At 45.2% G+C, this 19,672-nt stretch overlaps 1 protein-coding gene and 1 pseudogene across 1 annotated transcript in view; both read left to right on the top strand.

The window, feature by feature from the left end:
* LOC144167622 (RYamide receptor-like) overlaps nt 1-19,672 on the top strand; it is a 503,725-nt gene that overhangs the window by 378,653 nt on the left and 105,400 nt on the right. The gene's annotated exons all lie outside the window — the stretch shown is intronic.
* Nucleotides 7,649-9,435, top strand: LOC144167609 (uncharacterized; annotated as a pseudogene).

Below are 19,672 nucleotides of genomic sequence, written 5' to 3'. Positions count from 1 at the left end.
GCACCTGTCTTCTGGGGTGCTTCACAGAGGGTGCTCCTGCGGCGACAAAATCCAAGCACCCTAAAGGGCGTAAAATATTCAGTTTTTAGGGTGCTCCTGCGGCGACAAGCTGAAGCACCCTTTTGGGCGTAAAAATTTTTAGTGTGTAAGTCGGTTGTTGACTATCACTCTTGTCGAGCCATTCGCAACACATATTTGAATACCTTCGTTAATGGAGGATCCTGCGTTCACATACTGCAGACCACAAAACAGTAATTGGCAACTGATACGATGGAATGCATTTTTCAAATCTAGTTGTACTAGGGCTACTTGGGCTGAAGTACCCGAAACACACTGAAGTATAGACTTTGCTACGTGAACGTTAGTTTGAATAAATCGCCCACGGATGCCACATGTCTGATGGTCACCAACTAGGAGCTCAATCACATTGTAAGACGGTTGGGCAAAATCTCGCCAAATAGTTTACAATCTACAATAAATAAAGAAATAGAACAATATCCTTCTACTTTACGCAGTTTGTCAGGTTGACAATTTTTGGGACTACAACCGTGTGCCCTTTTGTAAAGCGTAGGTGGAAGAAACAGCAATCCCTCGTTTTAACGAAATCGCTTTACTCAAAATATCGCTTTATTCAAATTTCTTCTGGTCCCGTCCCTAACACATGAATTTTAGGCCGCATTACTCGAAGCGCACGAAGAGCTTGACCCGCTTAGAGGGAAGTGGCGAGGGGAGGCGTCGCCGAGTGGCGGCTACTCAGCGGCAAGTCAGGTTGTCAACATGGAGGGTCAACGCAAGCTGGTGGTTCCCTGGGGATTCCCTCGAGCCTGTCATGCTCTATTCGCCCATCTGACTTATGCAAACGGTCCAAGTGCGCGGTAGGGCCATTGAATTTTCTTCCTAGACATTGGTGAATGGCGTGCACAAGATGGTGCGCGAACACTGACACTCGTTCCATAGAATCACCAGTGTCATCGACAATAGGCAACTAAAAGCTCTTGTGTCACAAACTTAACGGCTGCACAGCTCGGGAAAAAAAATGGCCCAGTGATCATGCGGAGCCCCTAGTGCAAAACCGGACCGGATTCCATGATTGCGCTGTGTACCCACAATGAGCGGTTAATCGTTTTTTTTTACCTCAACCAACACAACCTATAACTCGAGCCACTGCGTTTGCGGCGCTTTCCAGCGCGAAACTCTAGTAACGTCTTTAAATTTCAGCTTGAACAAAAAAAACGACAGGACTTAGGAAGGAAACACGGACACAGCACTGTGTCCATGTTTCCTTCCTAAGTTCTGTCGTTTTTTTGTTCAAGCTGAAATTTCAAGTCGATATGGAAAACCAACTCGCCCAACCCCAAGCAATTCTAGTTACGTTCCGTGACGCCCGCACGCCCCCTGTAAAAGGGGCCACTGCAGCCATTGCCACTTTTATGTGGGGCGACTGCAGCGTCATGGAATGGTTCGCCAAATTAGAGCAGGGAAGGCTCGCGCCCAGCACGGACTTCAAACAGCCAAAGCTACCTGCCTTTCTTGCACATGAATAGTTTTGCTCCACTGAATACATTGTGCTCTGATTCCCCACAGCTGTGGCGCAATTAAAGCTCAAATGCGTTCGCTTTTCTCGAGTTGTCGCTAATATCGAAACACTGCTTATAACGACATTTTTTGCCGTCCCGCTGACTTCGTCATAACGAGAGAATACTGTATTTATTCTTGTAAACCTCGCGGTAAACCTCGAGTAAAAATGGAGCCAGCGAAGAACAGAATGCCTCGTAGCATACTGCAGTGAGACCATCAGGCCCTGGGGTTTGGCCTTTTGCCAATGATTCAATTCTAGACACCAATTCTTGAATGTAAATCTCCAGGTCGATAGATTCCCACTCGTTCTGGTTTAATTTGGGCAGCAAGGTAATGAATTTGTCAATAGACTCCTCAGTGGCTGCTTTTTGGGCTGCTGGGAATAGAGTTCTATAATAATCGTCGAAGCCCACCATTATCACATTATTGTCATCAGTAATTTGTTCTTTGTACTCAGTTTTCATTACTTGTTAAGACAAGCCATGACGGCGCTCTTCGCCCAGAGAGCGGCGTCACAGTTGCACTTTAGTAAAGTGCTGTGACCGGACGCACACTACCGCTTCCCGGCATTTCTCAACATTAAACGCTTGTAGCTGCGCCTTCACATTCTGAATATCATATATATTTACCAGAAAAACGGCTTTCAAGGTAGCGAGGTTCTCTCAACAATTTCTTTAAGAGATTTATGTTTTCTTTCTTTTCACACTCCATCACTTTCGCCTCTTCAATAGCAGTGACTTTCACTTCATGCTTAAATAATCCACACCGTGCGAGCATAGGCACATCATGGCGGTTTTTTGCATTTTGCATAATTTCTGGCACACGATTTAAAAAAGGCTGATGGGATAGTAAATAATTGCTAAATTTCCACAATTCCCAGTGCCCACGACCACTCCTACACTGCTGGCTACGATGCGCAGCGGATACAATGCAGTGGTCGCTAAAAATTCCGGATGCACAGAATAGCCATGGACACATGGTAGGGTATCCATAGAAATATGAAAATAATGTAGTGTAACGAGAGAAACCCCCGAAAAATGTGTAAGCCGATTTCGCAGTCGGACATTTTCTCCAATGTCAGAAAGGTGAAAGTCACGAACAATGTATTCCAATGTTATTACACAAAAGTTCCATTGTTGGAACTCACACGAACTCTCACACGAGTTCCACACACAGTTAAAGTCCCCGAAGACCATGAAGTGGTGCTCAGTACAAGGTGAGTCTATAACGGTAGGAAATATTCTTGCAGTTCACGAGGTTGAGATGGTGCGTAAAGGAGAAGAAAAATCCATGAATGGCCCGCGATCATTACGTCACATACGATTTGGCGGCCCTCCCCATAAGTGGGAACCAATTCTACATCGCATTTGAAATAAAAGTTAGATGAACACCGAAGTACCCTGCGGCTAAAATTCCTCTCTGCTGGGCGATGCTAGCGCGGATGCCCGCTCACTAATGTAAGTAGCGCCAGCAGGTGGCATCCACTGAAAGTGGCGGTCGTACGGCGATGGTCCAAGAAATGTCGCGCGAACTGTGCTAACGAGGATGCGTATTTTCCTGGCATTAGACCTAACAGTTCGGTTTGAACTCTGACGTATACCCACCCAAGGGGATTGGCCAATGAAAAGGACAGCTCTCGTAAAAAGCGTATGGCCACTTATACCATTCCCATTGCGCTACGACATCAGCGCAACCAAAAAATATTTCTTGCACCAACTCGGATCGGCCAGAGTTGGTACAAGTTGATCGGCCTCAGAGGCTGACGGCAGAGTCAGCAGTTCTTGTTGGCTGCGACCTCAGCATGTGCACTCGAAGGATAAATCAGTTGCATTCCGTTGTGCATGCTTGCTTTAGCATTCACAACCCATGGAAAGTGCTTAGATACCCTGGTAGTTTTTATTCTTAAGGTGGTTGTAATATTTCACTGCGCAGTATTCCAATGAGAAAACTAGTTTGCTAACATTCATCACTTACGAGCTGGTAGCGCACGTATTCTGTAATCCCGCTAACGGTACTTGCGCCTTTTGAAATGATTTGGCGCCAGAAGGTTGTTATTTTGCTCTGCCGATCATGTTCTGCTTATTGAGTTTCGGTGATAATTTACTACTACCGAAATGCACTGTAGTATGGAAGGCCAAACGTTTTAATGTGAAATACAGCAGCAACTGAACAATGCTCTACTGTTTGTGCGTTGTCGCCGCTGTTTGTAAATTTCTATTTTATTTTTAATTTTTCTTTAATCAACGCCTTCTATTTTACCCCAGTCGTGTGCATTTTTCAGCGGTGGGGAAAAACTGAAAGGCTGATACTCTTAAATGAACATGCTTTGTCAGGCCCCGTGGGCTTGCTATTCGGATAAGGCTTTAATATTCCCACAGCTGAGTCCCAAGAAATTTTGGCTCGTTACTCCCAATCAAGTCCGAAAAAAGTGAACGAGCAGTCTCCGCCGGAGCTGGCTCATGAGAACTTGTGGTGTTTTTTTTTCTTCCGCAACGTTTCCGGTTCGTGCCTTTCTAAGCTGTCCCTTTGAACCACACGTATAATCAGGCGGCGCTCATTACGCTTTTAGTGGGCGATCTTCACGACGATGCACTTTGAGATTGCCTGTTATTGGAGGGTTTGTGCACTCCAATGCTTTTGCATAACAAAGCGTGACTCTAGCAGAACCACTAAAATCTGCACAAATCAGAACAATGTGGAAGCGGGGTCAGGACGTCCAATCAGCCGAAAGCAGCCGAGTCTGCTTGCGTGCGGTTCTGATGGAATATTGACACGACCCGTATAAAACGATTGCTTTGAGCAACCCTGGCTGGCAAGGAGGGAAGTGAAATGGGCAAAATAACGTTAACGAGCTGCTTCCCGGGGCCATTTCGTGAAAGCGGAAACCTCCGAGTAATAAGCCCTCTTTAAACCTTACTATCCGCTCGCACTTGATCTTAAGGCGAGCGGAAAGGCGAGCCACCGTGAAAGAAAGGGTTTTTGTTTAGTGCTTCGAAAACAAGCCTTCAGCACTTTGCGAGTGTTCACACGCACTGTGGACATGTACTCAATTTGTGCAGCCTCGAGTAAAAGTTTACAGACCAGGAAAATAACAATTATAGGTTATTTGTCTTCCACTATCAGCCCGAGAAAGTACCGTGCGTATGCGAGATATCGTACAGTTACAGACGTATGAAAATAGCCGCCCATAGTACCCCAGACTGACCTGCGGTAGAGAAATAACCCAAAATTGATGCTTTCGTGGTACGTAAGCTTTTGCTCTTGGGTGTACATGCTGATAAAAGAACTTCATTGCCAGGTGTTTTGCACGTTGGGACAAGACCATTTGTTAATCGCGCGTCCAGCTTTGGGTTGTGAGGCGTGCCGTAGTGCAGGGTTCCGGATTTATTTTGGGCGTTTGGGGATCTTTACCATGCGCTGAAATCTCAACACATGCATTTTCTCGGTTTTCGCCTCATAAAAGCAGCCACTCCGGCCCGCATTAAACCCACGTCCTAGCAAACGCGAAGAAAACAATAGGTTCTGTGGTACAAATATTAAAAATGGAGTATAAAACGCAGTCATGAAGGACAAAAAAGCTCAACAAGAACGAAATAGCACGACGTCGGATGGGGTCTTCAAAGCAGGAACGGGTTACACAGCAGCGAAGTATTTCTCATCTGCAAAACTCGGGGTTCGCGGGTAAGTTTTTTTTTCTTAGTTATAAAACAGGAGTGCTTCCCCGGGGACTGGAGAAATTACCGAACAGGATGCAGCAACATCCTTTGCACTGCATGACGCCAAACACTGTCGCCAAGAAGACGATTATGTTTAAGTTCTTTTTGGCGGAAAGGAATGTATCAACAGGCGCTGAAACTGCGGCCGGGGCGCAACTTTTTGGCTCAAATCATTACAGGAATTCGTATTCATTTAAAATAAACTGGGTTTAGCCTTATAAATACAATGATATTTACTTGGTAACACTACCTGAACTAGGAGTGTTGTGTTTAAGGCCTGCGGATGTGTTTTTTAAGTACAGAGAACTTTATGGGCTCGCCTTGTCGTCGTAGCTCGCTAACGGTCGATGCGACTGCCGGAATCAGGCGGCGCAGCAGCGAGATAACGTACCCAAGTAGGTGCGGGGGGTAAAGAGAATCTATTATAAATCACATATCACGGCGCAGCGACTAGTGATAACAGGACAGGAAATTATCCAATCAGTATCCATGTGATGTGGTCATTCTACACACCACGCAAAAATGTTTGGCGTGGGCAACAAGCTGCTACAAATCAAGTCACACAAAGTTCACCAGCGTTCAAAGAAATAGTTCATAAACTATACTGAACTCAGTACGGCACTAGAGAAACGCTCAGGATGTTGCTCCTGACGACTATAAACCGTGTATACCAACGCAAAAGAAAGGCTTCTCCTTCTAGAGCTGCCAACTCGTGTTATTGATGACTCATAAGAATCGACCGGACACGGCACTGCAGCGGGAACATTGCCCGTTGAGGCCGTGCTCGAACACATGCAGCACCACGATTTCTCCACAAAACAAAAGCACCAGCACACATCAGAAAATTCATCAACATATCATTTCAACGAGTGTTCATTCGAAGTGTTATTCCGAACATCCTGCTTAATACAGTCCAAAACGTTGCCGCCACATGACAGTGAAACAAGACATGTTCTAATGTTTCAGTCTGGCCACAGTGCGGACACCGTGCGGAACGTACAACGCTGAATCTGGCCAGACGGTAACACGTCGGGAGAACTTCCCAGCCACGTAACCACACGAAATCCCGAACATCAGCCGGAAGTGTCACCGAAGTCAGCTGATGCCAACGGACACCGCGTGACCTTCCTATCTGTTGGTTGTCTAATTGGGTTATTGCCAATTTTTCGCACACCTCACTTGCCCTACTTCACACCGTGCCCTAAAATGTCAAGATGTGCAGCCAGCCCTAAGCAACCCGGGCAGTCATCACATGTACGAAACAAACGCGGGGCTCGGTGACCCCAGGCAAAACCCCTGTACGGCATCCACGCAATCCGGTCCGTTTAGTATTACAAAAGCTGCTCCTGCCGCTGTAAGTGCTAACTGCCCGCGAAGGCATGCAGAAACTGAAGGCGGGTTCTGGCTCCCATCCTAGGGAGGCGCGCTCCGCTCGTACGAACGCGAAGGCGTCTATCCAGGTGAGTGGCGATACTGGAAAGATACACGTCGGAGAGGTTATATGCAGCCAAATTAAATGTGATTGGTTGCAGTTTTTAAAACAACAATATTCTCTCTGTGATGTCATATGGATTTGTAGCAGAAGCACGTTGACAATTAATTTGAGCGTGGTTGATCGGTTCATTGTGTAGGCTCCGGTGACCACAAACGATCCGACGATATGAGCGCAACATGTGGTTTTGATTAATGTGCCACCATGAAAGTGCAGCGTAAGTCACTGCAAGGCGGATCAGAAGATGATGTAGCTGATGGCGATGTGATTGGTTTATGGATGTGTACTTCCTTGAAAATTTTAAGGAAACTGCCATTCTTCCAACTATTTTTTGTTCAACTGATTTCGGCGGGTAACAAAAGTAAGGTGGTTGTCAAAAATCACCTCAAGGAGTTTCAATTTTATCACCAGCTTAATCACAATAGTAGTCTTATAGTAGGCTTTTATGATTGCGAGGCCTGTATAGGCATATTGAGGCATAGATAAACGTAGCATTTAAAACACATCAAACACACGGGCTACTACATGAGGGAAGCTGACATGCACATTTTGTAAGTGCAGAGCACTTTAGGCCCGTGCCTTGTCGTCGTAGCTCGCTCGCTGGACCCAAGTAGAGCCGGCCTTCCGTTCCCAAAAATAATACTCAATCGCATAATCGACAGCCAAGATTTGCAACAACCGACATAACAGGCTGGGTATAGGACAGGCTGCTCAAGTAGTCATCGCATCAATGTCGTGAATCAGGTTATAGAAAAATCTACAGCATGGATGACAACTATAAAAGAAAATCCCGGGCCATCTCCACAAACGCGAAACCTGGGGAGGGGCGTAGCATGCAGTCTATATACACATATTCAGCAGCAGTGGCGCCGTGCGGTTCATCGACTGGCTCCTAAATTTCCATCTTCCTTTTCCCAGGAATCGACGCGTATCTACAAACTTGGAGCTATCATCCACCGATGCGACGACCAGTGGCGCCCGCGACGGATAACAAACCTGACGTCATCGCCAAGAACGCATAAAAGCAGAAGACATCGTCTATCCTGGCACACACATATTCAGCAGCAGTGGCGCCGTGCGGTTCATCGACTGGCTCCTAAATTTCCGTCTTCCTTTTCCCAGGAATCGACGCGTATCTACAAACTTGGAGCTATCATCCACCGATGCGACGACCAGTGGCGCCCGCGACGGATAACAAACCTGACGTCATCGCCAAGAACGCATAAAAGCAGAAGACATCGTCTATCCTGGCACACACATATTCAGCAGCAGTGGCGCCGTGCGGTTCATCGACTGGCTCCTAAATTTCCGTCTTCCTTTTCCCAGGTTAGTGCTTACCTGTATGTAAAAGCTAGCTTGTCAGTTGAATTTACGGTTGCCACTGCTGCTGAATAACTATCATGGCTGACACGTGTATTTCTTGTCATGAATCTGTGAGGAACACGACACATTTGTTGTGCTCGGATTGTAAATACAGCTATCATGTAGGCGCATGCTCAGGAGTTACAGAAGCAGCCTACAAAAAGAAATCTGCAGCAGCGAAGAGCACATGGAACTGTCAAACATGTAAAACGGCAAAAAATCGAAGCAGTCAGAGCACTGAACCCGAAAAAACGGAAAACGGAATGAACCTTACGAAGGAAATAGGTGAAATTCAGAGAAAATTGTCTTTACTACTTACGGTGAAATCACAAGTCGACGCTTTGGAAGGCGTTGCTGCCACTGTGCATGCCATTGAAAGGTCAATGCAGGAAATGTCAAGCAAGTATGATGAGGCGCTTGCCGAAATGAAGCGTCAAAATGCTGACATGAGCAGTTTATGAAAGCGGGTGGAAAAACTCCAAGCACAGACAAATGAACGAGAAGTGGAAATGCTTAGGCAAGAAGTTAATAACCTTGATCAATACAGCAGACGTCTTAACCTAGAAATCCATGGACTTGCCGAACAGACTAATGAAAAAGTGATAGAAAAACTGAATCTTCTGGCAGATGACCTGGAACTTCCTAGGCTATCTGAAAACGATATTGAAGCCGCTCACCGGCTGCGTTCTAGGGCAGGCGCAGACGGGAAAGATAAGCCATCGCCTATTATAGTGCGCTTTTAAGCCCGCTATACCCGTGACGCTTGGCTTGCAAAAAGAAGTGAACTAAGAAGGAAGAAATCAAAGGTTTTCATCAACGAAAACTTGACTGCTCAAAACAAACGCTTGTTCTGGCAGATGAAAACAAAGGCAAGAGAAATGGAATACCAGTTCGCGTGGGTCAAGGACGGAAAATTCTTTGTTCGGCGCAGTCAACATGACAGAATACTAAGGATTAATGGAGCCAGTGACCTTGACCAAATAAGATAGCACCAGGACTTCACTAATTTTCTTACGCCATAAAGGCACATGCCTACACGCGATAAAACATGTAGTTATCACGATGCTGCTACGTTTAGACAACGCAGGGCCTTAAATGGCACCAAGCAATTTTCTTTACTTCATCTTAACGCGCGAAGTTTACGGAACAAGCATGATTCCGTCAACTTTTTTTTAGATGCCTTAGGTCATACATTCGACTTTTTAACTTTCACTGAAACCTGGTTTTCTAACGAATGCCCCGTTGTAAATTTTTCAGGGTACAACTGCATCTCAGTTTCGCGAACTAGCAAAAGGGGAGGGGGTGTTGCTATATATGTAAAAAACACCTTCAATTACGAAGTGGTTCCAGAATACTCATTCATAGATGCTAACTACGAATGTGTGCTTGTAAAGTGTTTGAATACAATGTTGGTTGTACTTTACAGACCTCCAAATGGTGCTACAACCCCATTTATAGAATTTCTTGAGCGTATTTTAGAGTATTGTGCGTGCGTTGGTCTACCTACCATCGTTACCGGTGATTTCAATATTAATTTGCTCTTGGTGGATTCGTCTGTTCAAAAGCTACTTGATATTTTTCTTTCTTTTGGCTGTCGAAGTATTATTGACATACCGACAAGGGTGACAAGTACGTCCGAAACGTTACTAGACGTATGTTTTACGAATTTTAAAATTGACCAATCCGTTGCCGGAGTGTTAATATCAGATATAAGTGATCACATGCCGTTCTTTCTCTTTTTTTCACCCTACATAACCCAGCACAACAAACATACAGACCACGCACCTATTCTGCGCCGAATATTATCTGCAGAAAAGATCGATTTTTTTAAGCATTTAGTGGAGGAAGCCAGCTGGGACCCTGTAATGCAGACAAACGATCCCACTCTTTCCTATGACACTTTTTTAAAACTATTTAAAGAACTATATGATAGTGCATTTCCTCTAGAGCAGCTAAAAAAACACAAAAAATCTAGAAAACCGTGGATTGATGCCTCTTTACTCAAGAGAATAAAAGGACGAGACAAACTATTTGCATCATTTATTCGAACCAAAAACCTCGATCAGTTAGCTGAGTACAAAAAAATTAGAAATAAGTTGACATATGATATTAAACACGCACGTAACCTGTATTATGAAAATAGGTTTGTCAGTATCTCTAATGATTCCAGAAAGGTTTGGAATTGCGTAAATACACTACGGAACAAGAACGAGAGGGAAACAATATCAGAAATAGTAATTGAGGGCATACCATATTCGGGCACTTTCCTAGCAAACAAATTCAATAATTATTTCCTAAATGCAGGTTTTTGCGCCTCTGCATCGGCTAATAGTGTTAGCTGTACATCCTATATTAATTGTTCGGACTCATCAATTTTTATGTCTCCTACTACAGCGCAAGAGATGTACGGCCTGTTAAATAAACTAAAGAATAGTAGTGCTTGCGGTGTGGACGAAATAAAGGCAGCACCTCTTAAAGCAGTCGCTCATGTTATCTGTTTACCTCTATCGCACATATGCAATCTTATTCTAAGCTCAGGAACGTTCCCCAACCAACTTAAAATCGCAAGGGTAGCTGTCATTTTCAAAGGAGGAGATAAAAACGATCTTGGTAATTACCGGCCAATCTCTGTTTTACCTATGTTTTCTAAGGTTATTGAAGAAACAATAAACTCGCGACTTACTCATTTCTTGCAGCAGAAGAACATTATAGTACAAAATCAATATGGCTTTCAAAAGAAAAAATCCACTGAAATGGCGTTACTGAATATTAAAGACAAAATAATTGACAACATAGAAAATAAACTATTTACTCTTGGGTTATTTCTTGACTTCAAAAAAGCCTTTGACTCTGTAAAGCATGACATTTTATTGATCAAACTCTCCAGATACGGTGTAAGAGGAATTGCCTTGGACATCGTGAAAAGTTACCTAGAAAACCGTGTGCAGTACACTAAAATTGGCAATGCGACCTCTCATTTCGGCGAAATCACATGTGGAGTTCCGCAAGGGTCAATTCTAGGCCCTCTACTTTTCATTGTATACATTAATGACATAGCAAACATACCTCTAACGCCAGACATTATTTTGTATGCTGACGACACCAATGTATTTTTCTCTGGACCAGATATTGATGTCCTTAAGTCGCAAGCCAATCAGTGGCTAGAAAATCTATCTAGTTGGCTAAGTGCAAACAGATTAAACTTAAACCCCAAAAAAACTAAGTATATGGTATTTAGGCCCCGTAATAAAACGTATAGCAGCGAAAAGAATATTAGCTTTGAGGGACAACATATTGATCGCGTTACATCACACAAATTTCTCGGTGTCTTCTTTCATGAATGTTTAGATTGGTCCCTTCACATCAATCACTTACGAAACAGCATTGCCCGAGCAGTTGGCATGCTCTGTACGTTGCGTCACTTATTACCAGTATGGTTAAAAAAGCAAATTTACTACGCAACAATACACTCGCATCTTCACTACTGCCTTCTTATATGGGGGACAACGACGAAAACGAACCTCAGCTATCTCTATTTATTACAAAAAAGAGCTCTCCGTTTAATTGAACTGCTGCCCTTTCGCTCGCATACAGCACAACTTTTCCAAAAACATGAACTGTTAACAATTAACTATATCCGACTTAAAAAATTAGCTACGGTCGCGTACCACGACGTTAAATGCAACCCTACTGAATTTTCAAGAAAATTTGCCGAGAAAGACCACAGCCACAATTTACGGCATATCACGTACAAGAAAGATAAGCTTCGCACCAACTACGGTGCACAAAAGTTGACATACCAAATTCCAGATATCCTAAATGAACACCCTACTGTATTCGCATTAATTCAGGAAAGCCCCTCGATTCATGTATTTAAAAAAAAGATTCATGCCTACCTTTTACAAATCCAAAACTAAATCCACATGTGCTTATGTTCAGTGTCCAATGGCATAACAATTGTATTTCTCAATTGCGATGTATCTTCTTTTTTTTTATTCTGTTTTTTTTTTCTTCCTTACCCAATGAATGTTCATGTATGACTGGTGATTTATGCGTGTGTAATCGGGTGAATCGGCGCTTTGTCAGGCCTTCTGTGCCTTTACGCCGGTCCCCCCAGGCAACTTGTATCTTTCTTGTTGTCTGAAATAAATTTCTATTCTATTCTATAGGTGTATTCTTGGCGCCTTGGCGTTTTCGCTACGAAGATGAAACTGTTGAGTGTAGAGGCACGGCCGCTGGATGGAAAGGAGGTCCGCCCTGCCGAATGCACCTTTCCGCCGGTGTCGGCGTTGTTTTCTCTTTCCGCCACAGCGTCGGCGTGGGACTGATCATCGGTGAAAGAACCGCGGCGGCTGCCGGCTTCGGAGGCTGCTTCGCTGCGCTCTGAGGTACCCGCATAGACGAACTGCAGTAGTTGCTAATATCTTATTTTTTTAAATTATGCGATGGCTCCTGAGCGTCGTAGTACAATGGGAGTTTTCAAAGCTGTAATTCGTATACGCTTAGCGCGACATTGAAAACGTCCGGAACTTGGCGGTTCCTATCTTAAACATTTTCCTAAGGACTACGCATGTGATGTTAGGCGCGTGATGGTGTTATGTTTATGAGAGCCCTCGCGAACCGTATTTTGGTGATTTTGTCACGAATAAAGGTAGAAAAGCGGTATTTACTGGGTTTAAAACACCTACAGACGGCACCGAAGCTGACGCACAACCAGAGCTGCCGGGGTAGCACCTTAGCCTCTTCCTCTTCTCACCCTCAACGTTCCGAAAGAGACACATACCCAAGCAGGGAGCATGTCCCAGGCCCGCGGCATTACCCCCTCTCCTGAGAATGCATCGTCCCGATTGATGGTCCATAGAGTCGCACAGCAAACACAGCAATTCAGGATTCAGTCCAGCGGGTGTAGTACGGCTTCATTCGTGCGACGTGATCGACGTCGGACTGTGACGTGATGCGAGGAGAATATACCGCGCCCTCAAGAAAAACTTCGTAGTTCACGTCGCTTGTCTGGCGCAGAACATTGCAGAGTCCTAAATAGCGACGCATAAATTTTTCGGCGTAACCCTTCCAGCGAACAGGGCTACACAACCAGACGAGGTCTCCTGGTCAATATGTAACCTCTCTGTGACGCGTACTATACCTCCGGGCATCGTTTACTTGCTGACATCAAATGCGCTGGAAAGCCAGCTGCCATGTGGGCTCTGCACGCTGTGCAATTTCTTCGGCGTCTGTGGGGACGACAGAGCACTCGTCAGGTAAAAGCATGGAGTCCAACATTGTCAGGAATTCTCCACCATGCACCAAGCGAAACGGGGTAAACCGTGTTATTTCCTGCGCCGCCGTATTGTAGGCGAAGGTCCCATATGGTAGTATGACATCCCAGTTCCGGTGGTCGACGTCAACAAATATAGAGAGCATATCGGCAATAGTCGATAGGCGGTTGCCCTCCGGTGGCTTGTGCAGTTGAGATGTAACACTTCTTTAAGAAGTGGTGCTGTGAAAGCAGCTCCCCTGTCCGTATTAACTACTGTCGGGGAACCGTGACGAAGGACGGTGTTCTGGATAAATAACTTGGCGACTTCTGCGGCCCGCTAAGTAACCCGCTAAGTAGACCGTAGCGACGACGATCCATCTGTTACCGGAGGATGACGAAGGAAAAGGCCCCCGAAGATCCGTACCGATCTGCTGAAACGGTAACTTTGGAGGGTCAAGCGGTTGGAGTAGACCTGGCGGGCTTTTCGGGCGAAGGTTTCCGCCTCTGGTAGTCTCAGCAGGTTTGTACGTACTGCTTGACATCAAGCGCAAGCTTCGGCCAGAAATACCGTAGATGTATGCGACCTAAGGTACGGTCGAAGCCGAGATGTCCGGAAGACGGCTCACCATGGCAGGCCTGCAGAATTTCTGCACGCAGTTTTCTTGGTGGAACGAGCAAGTATGTTGTTTCCGTGGCATCGACATTTTTTCACACAGTATGTTGTTACGCAGACAAATTGATGTACGGCCGCGTGCAAAAGACCTGGGTAGCTGAAGGGCACATCCGTCGACGTAATAGATTACTGGGCGAAGCTCAGGGTCCTTTCGTTGGTCTTGAGCAAGGTCAGAAGGAGTGACGGCTCCAAGATAGCTGTCATCGTCGTCTTCTGCGGGAGAGGCAGTCTGCATCGGTATGTTTACGGCCGGACTTGTAGACGACACTGACGTCGAACTCCTGTAGCCTGAGACTCCAGCGAGTGAGGCGTCCAGAAGGGTCTTTCAGGTTGGCCAACCAGCACAGAGAGTGATGGTCAGTAGCCACCTTGAAATGTCTTCTATATAGACATGGCCGAAACTTGGTGACGGCCCACACGACAGCCAAGCATTCCTTCTCGATTGTATAGTAGCTGGCTTCGGCGCGTGACAGAGTACTGCTCGCATAAGCGATAACCCGCTCTACACCATCTTGCCACTGCACAAGTGCTGCACCTAACCCGATGTTGCTTGCATCAATATGCAGTTCAGTGGTCGCGTCTTCGTCGAAGTGGCCGAGCACAGGTGGACTCTGCAGCCGACTTTTCAGTTCGTCGAACACTGCTCACTCTTTTGGGCCCCAACTAAATTTCACGTCATTCTTGGTTAGGCGATATAACAGGTCTGCTATGTCGGAAAAGTTCTCCATAAAGCGGCGATAGTACGCGCAGAGGCCGAGAAAACGGTGTACGGCGTTTTTGTCGGGGTCGTTGCCCGTAGCGCGGTCGAGGTGCGTTCGGCGAGAACCCGCGAAGTCCCAGGCGGCGGTAAGGGCAGCGACGGAACACGTGGCCTTCTTCACCGCAATGGTAGCACAGGGGCCGATTGTCTGATGTGCGCCACACGGTCGCTTTCCGTTCGCGACGTCTTGGTTCGTACCTTGTGGCCGGGTCAAACATGCGTCCGAACGGCTGTGTCACAGTTGGCAAAACCTGGGGCTGGGCCGAGGTCAGCGTGTGCAGCACATCCTTGTAAGTGCGACGTTCCACTCTTGGAGCCAGCATAGGATACACATCCGTTTACGTTCGAACAGGGCTTGCAACATCGGCTGGTGCCGGGGGTGCCATTGCTCGCCGTAATTCGTTTCGGACGACTTCGGTAAAGGCACCGAATTTTGGTCGACAGTCACCCCGATGCAGAATCCGCAGTTCTTCACGCACGACGCTCCTCACGAGCTCCCGGAGAGCGTGTTCATCGTTGACCGCTGAAGCGCAGGCGGCCACACACTGGTTTGATGCCCGTACTGCATGGTGCGCTGCTGCGGGGCCCGCTCATTGACGTCGCTTCCCGAACGAAGTCAGCAACCGTGGTGGGTGGTTAGCGTGCAAGGCCAGCGAATAGCTGTTCCTTCACACCCCGCATCAGGTGGCGCACCTTCTTTGCTTCAGTCATACCAGAGTCCGCTCGCCGAAACAAGCACGTCATGTCCTCGACGAACATAGAGACGCTCTACTTTGGTTTTTGCGCCCTGGACTGCAGAGCAATTTCGGCCTCTTCCTTCCGATCACTATTTTTGAAGTCTTCGAGCAATTGCCGCCGAAACTCCAACTAGCTTGTAAATGTAGGCTCGCGGTTTTCGCACCACGTCTGTGCTGACTCTCTGAGTGAGCAGTAAATGCTTCTCAGCTTACGTGCGTCGTCCCACTCGCTGAACGCAGCGACCAGATCAAAATGATCGAGCCAGTCCTCGACATCTTCGAAGGTCTCACCGTGGAAGGGCCGCGGTGTGTGCGGCAAATGCGCTCCCAGCGCCGAGAAGGCTCCGCTGCCCTGATTGGTTTGGCATGGCGTAGTGGTTGTCATGACGCGTGGACGCGTCACCAGCAGGCCAAATTCTGGTGGTAGACCTCGAATGCGGCGACTTGATTTGTGCACTGGTGTTGTCTCCAGTTGACATTCGTGCGGGTTGATAAGCTCGCCTGGTTCGAAGTGCATGGGACTACCCCACACCTGAGCCACAAATGTCACGAATAAAGGCAGAAAAGCAGCCTTTACTGGGTTTAAAAGACCTACAGACGGTACCGAAGCTGACGCACAACCAGAGCTGCCGTGGTAGTGGTGGTGGTGGCCCGAAAAATGGCGCAAACCCTTTTAAGAGGATTTTATTTATTTATTTATTTATTTATTTATTTATTTATTTATTTATTTATTTATTTATTTATTTATTTATTTAGGTACCTACATTCTCCTCGAGGGCATTACAGTAGGGGGGCGATTCACACAAGGCGTAAAGAATTGCGCTTAACAATTCCAAATGCTACAGTCAGAAAAAGTTTACAAAGTAATTAAAATGTACAAGCAAACAACAATATGAAAACAAATAAGCATAAGCACCACAGTTAACAATTGCACGATATGTGGTAAGGACTGCTAGCAAGGCGTGAAAGAGGACATAAAAAGTCACAAAACATGGCTTATAACAGGGCATATACAAGACAGATTTTTAAAACATTGCAAGAAGGCAAACGCACAAACGAGTACTATTCACTGAGTAAATGCTGGGTTAACAATTCAAAGAAATTATCGTCGCTTTTCATCCCCATGACGTGTTGTGGAAGGTAATTCCAATGCTTGATGGAACGGGGAAAGAAAGAATTCATAAAAATTGAGGTACGCGTAGCTATTTCTCTTATCTTAAATTGGTGGTCTCGCCGAGTAGATACGTAGTTTGGTGGTAGTAAATATAGATTCCTGGTAACGGCATTGCGCTGAAGGTATACATCACGAAGGAAACAAATGCGAAAACGTGTCGGACGCAAAGAAAGGTTAGGCCAGCCAAGCGAGTTCTTTATTTGAGTAATGCTAGTAGGAAACTGGTAATTATGAGTTACACATCGAGCATCACGATTCTGAATTGATTCTAGGCGATCGATAAGGCTTTGAGTGTGGGGATCCGACACAATGCATGCGTACTCGAGTATGGGCCGAATTTTTGACAAGTATAGCCGTTCCTTTACTTCCTGAGGTGCGTGTCTAAAATTTCTACGAATGAAGTTGAGTTGATCCTATAAAAGGCACGGCTTCAATGTGACGGTTCCAGGTTAGATCAGCTGAAAAGATTACTCCTAAATATTTAACTTCGTTTTTTTGTGGAGTGGGCACGTTATTCAAACTGTATTTTGCTGGGCGAGGCACGTGTTTCCTAGAAAATCGAATGTGTTTACATTTACTGATGTTCAAGGGCATACACCATGTGCAGCACCACGAATGAATTTTGTTGAGATCTAATTGTAGCGCTAATTTATCCGAATGGTCATTAACCTCTCTGTATAAAACGCAGTCATCTGCATAAAGCCTTATTTTTGACTGAATGCTCTGGCCTATATCAATAATAAATATCAGAAATAACAATGGCTCCAGCACTGACCCCTGAGGAACACCAGAAGAAACAAATTTTATGGCTGATTCGGTTCCATCGATAACTTTGTGATAGCGTCCATTGAGGTAGCAGTGGAGCCATTGAAGAATATGTTCGGGTAATCCCAGAAAAGACAGTTTGTGCATAAGAAGTACATGAGAAACCTTATCAAACGCTTTTTGAAGGTCCAGTAATATACAATCGGTTTCACCGCCACGGTCGTAAGATTGCAACATGTCATGGAAAAATTCTATCAGCTGAGTGGATCAAGAATGCTCTACCCTAAAGCCGTGCTGATATTTTACAAAAAAAGGTAAAATTTTGAAGATGACGAAAAGATCTCGAATACAATGCGTGCTCTAAAATTTTGCAGCATACGCTTGTTAACGAAATTGGTCTATAGTTTGATACGGAGTTACGTGGGCCACTTTTGTGCAACGAGACAATGTTACCAATTTTCCAGTCTTGTGGAAGAACAGAAGTTATATAACAAGATAAGATAACAAGATATAACAAGAAAGATAAGTTATATAACAACACAAGATACATAGTCACAACTGGGGCACAAGACTTAAGTACAATGTTTAGGATACCACCTGGGCCCGGAGCAGCGTTAGTTTTCAGGTTCTGCAGAAGCTTGAGGACCCCGCAACTGTCTACTATAATGTTGGGCACACTATCATATGAAGGGCATGAGTAGCCAGGCACATCCTGGGGAACAGCCTTTGAAAAAACAGGCTCAAAGTAATTATTTAAACAGTTAGCCTTGTCAGCATCAGCAGAAACGGAAACATCATCGTACGTTAGCAATGGAATGCCAGTATTATCTTTACGATTAGATTTAACAAATTTCTAAAACTCTTTGGGATTATGTTTTATTTCTGAACCAAGAGAGAGGAAAAACTCTTTCTTTGAAGTTTCGATCTTAAGCTTTATTTCAATATTCACCTGCTCTAGGGCAGCGTTAATACCTTCTTCCTTCTGCGTATGGTACTTCTTGAATATGCGTTTTCTTTTATTTATTAGAGTTTTTATTTCCTTTGTTAACCACGGTTTATTTTTCTTTTGTTTAGCTGAAGGTATTTTATACGGGATATGTAGGTCGATAACAGTTAAGAGTTTGTCTGAGCAGTGACCACAGATCATCTATAATGGACGAGGCGCTAAGGAATGAAAACGTTTCAAAGTATTCCTCTAAGGCCAGCGATATGCTACCAAAGTTGCCCCTATTATATAAATAAACTTTCCTAGTTCGGACAACAGGCGTATGAGGACGCGTACAAACTATGCGAGCCGTCACGCATTCGTTGTCAGTAATACCAGGTATGGTTAACACGTGTCGTATTAAATCCGGTGAATTTGCAAAGAAAAGGTCTAGAGTGTTGCTTGTGGAAGGAGTGATACGGGTGGGGTTTTCAACGAATTGAAAGAGGCCATGACTGATAATTAAATCACCGAAAGCTTTCGAAAGGACTGACTGAGACGAAAACATAGGCATTTCATTTCGCCAACAAACATCTGGCATGTTAAAGTCACCACCTAACAAGGTAATCTGTGGTAACTTTATGCAAGATGTTGGAAAGTTCAACAAAAGGATGATTGCTTCTGTCACAGGGTGGGCGATAAAAGGCGCCAACTGAAAGATATAATCCAGAAGAGAGCATGACCTTACACCATACCGACTCGCAGTTTATATTGCCAATATCGAAAAACAGGCTGGGTATATGCTTATTCACAAGTATAAACACACTACAACCATGAGCGTTTCTGTCCTGACGGTAAACAACGTAGTTATCAGGAAAAACCTCAGAACTTGAAATTGTATCATCAAGCCACGATTCTGATCCAATAACCACATCTGGGTTAATTGACGATAACAGTGCAGCCAGGTCATCTTATTCATTTTTTATACTGCGGCAATTGGCAAGCAGAACATTAATACCAGATGATTGTGCATTAACACAGGAACTCGTACGGCTAACAGTCGGACGAAGAGGCTTCACCCGTTTTGCTGCTTTTCAACTGAACGATACCATCGCACGCTCGGTCATAAAGGTACACGCTTTCGCCGATGATAAGCTTCTCGTGACGTAATTTGTACTTTTGAGGCTACTGTTTTCCGAATTCAAGGAGCCTTTTTTGCACCATTCACACCAA

The sequence above is a fragment of the Haemaphysalis longicornis genome, unplaced genomic scaffold (genome assembly GCF_048455015.1).
Source record: "Haemaphysalis longicornis isolate Haplotype H1 unplaced genomic scaffold, Haemaphysalis longicornis Haplotype H1 scaffold_1, whole genome shotgun sequence".
Lineage (NCBI taxonomy): Eukaryota > Metazoa > Arthropoda > Arachnida > Ixodida > Ixodidae > Haemaphysalis > Haemaphysalis longicornis.
The sequence above is the reverse complement of the archived record's forward strand: the minus strand, read 5'-3'. Positions and strand labels throughout refer to the sequence as shown.